Source organism: Suncus etruscus, chromosome 1 (genome assembly GCF_024139225.1).
Source record: "Suncus etruscus isolate mSunEtr1 chromosome 1, mSunEtr1.pri.cur, whole genome shotgun sequence".
Lineage (NCBI taxonomy): Eukaryota > Metazoa > Chordata > Mammalia > Eulipotyphla > Soricidae > Suncus > Suncus etruscus.
The window spans coordinates 178020630-178023029 of NC_064848.1; positions in this window are offsets into that span (position 1 = coordinate 178020630).

Consider the following 2400-nt stretch of genomic DNA (forward strand, 5'->3'; position numbering starts at 1 on the left):
TTTGCATACTGGTGCCCTGAATTTGATCCCCAATACTGCTTAGTCCCTCTATCCCTAAGAGAGACCAACAATCATCAAATCTTGACCTCCAGGGCCTAGAGAGATAGCACAGCAGCATTTGCCTTGCAAGCAGCCGATCCAGGACCAAAGGTGGTTGGTTCGAATCCTGATGTCCCATATGGTCCCCCCCCCCGTGCCTGCCAGGAGTTATTTCTGAGCAGACAGCCAGGAGTAACCCCTGAGCACTGTGGCCCAAAAACCAAAAAAAAAAAAAAAAAAATCTTGGCCTCCAGTAGCAACCTCGAAATATATCAGAAGTAAAATAGCTGAATCATAGGGCATATCTATTATTAATTTTTAATCCCATTTACATCAATCAATAAATCATGCAAATGAAATTTATTAAGAAAGCAATGACCTTAAATGATGCATAAGACCATATGGACTTAATAAATATATGCAAAACATTCTATTCAAATACAGCAAAAGCCTTTTTGTCTCAAATGACTTAAAACATTCTTAAGGACAGACGGTATGTTGGGATACAAAAAAATATAAATAAACTTATGAAATTTGAAATCACATCAAACATCTTTTACAATCACAATGAAAGCCAGCCATGGTTTTTTTTAGAAAAATTTATTAAAACACAGTGAATTACAGAATTACAAATTTATTCATGATTGAGTTATATGCATGCAATGTTCCAACACCAATTACTTTACCAGTATCCATCAGTGTCCCTAGTTTTCTCCCCACCCCATGCCTGTCCCAATGGCAGATTCTATTTTCTTTTTCTAAAGTCAAGTTTTAGTTTTAAACACCATGGTTTAGAAATTCAACAAGACTGGAGCAAAACAACTAGTCAGAGATCCAACTTGGAAATTTATTATCCTGGCTGAGAGCATGAAAACTACATATATATATATATATATATATATATATACATATATATATGTTTATTTTTTGGAAGGAGGGTCTAAAGAGGGTCAGAGCTAGGGAGTTCTCTTGGTTGCTCCCAGCTTCATGCTCAGGGTCACTCCACATGGTGCTCAGGAGACTGTATAATGCCAATGATTTAACCTAGAACTCCTGCTTCAAATATATGCACTCTAGGCCTTTGATCTCTTTCTATAGCACTCAATGTGACAAGTATATAAATATGGAAAACAAAGCTTCAACATCTCACAAAACCAATAGTATAAATAGCTGTGTGTAGTAACAATGAAAATGAAAATTATTTTTTTTGCAACCAGAGAATTGGAAACAAAATTTAGAACAAACCCTGTTTTCATAGGCTCCTCAGAGTATCTTTTAAATTAATATTACTGCTATTGACTTCCAAGCCACTTTTCTATACCATTAAATCAACTTTTTTTCTTCTCAATTGGACTCATTTGAACTGATCTTTCTTATAAGAGACAAAAAAAGAGTATTGTTGTTAAATAGACTCTTTCACACTGAATTGGAAACAATAGAAAGGACATACAGGGGCCGGAAGGTGGCGCTAGAGGTAAGGTGTCTGCCTTGCAAGCGCTAGCGTAGGACCATCCCATATGGTCCCCAAGCCAGGGGCAATTTCTGAGCGCATAGCCAAGAGTAACCCCTGAGTGTCAAACGGGTGTGGCCCAAAAACCAAAAAAGAAAAGAAAGGGCATATAAGAGATTTTTTTTTTTTGAATAAAGCTGCTTATTTGATCAGATAGAAAGGTGTCATGGTAAATTAGGGCCCTGATAATTAAAAGATGATTTGCACAATTAGGAATTTTCTTATTTTGTATGCCTGTCTTTAGTGTGTAAAATCTAAGATTTTTGCATTTACAATAGTGATAAGGAATCAGAGTAAAGGAACTTTTTATTGTGCTGTGCAAATTAATTCCTGAATCAGGCACCAATTAATATGTAATTATTTTCTAAAAATATTGACAAAAATTAATAGTCCATTGAAGACCTTGACTGACATTTTTGTCTACTTCCAAAACGGAGCAAAACACATATTACTTCTTTTACAAAAATGCAAACTCTAAAGCCCATTTGGAAAAGGAAGAGCAGCTGCTGTCCTATAAAGAACACCAAAATATGTATCAATTGATATTAAACCAAGTCTTTACAATTGTATTCATTTTTGTTAATCCTAGTCTCTTCATCTCATTTGGAATTAATAAAATCCAACAGGTGGGCTAGAGTGATAACAGCGTGTAGAGCATTTACCTTGCATATGGCTGACCCGGGTTCAATTCTTGGCATCCCATATGATTCCCTGAACCTGCCAGTAGTAATTTCTGAGCACTACCAGGTGTGGCCCAAAAACAAAAAATAAACTAACAAAAAAGGAAAATCCAACATGACACACCTTACCCCAGGGGTCTCAAACTCGCGGGCGGTTTGCGGCCCTCCGTA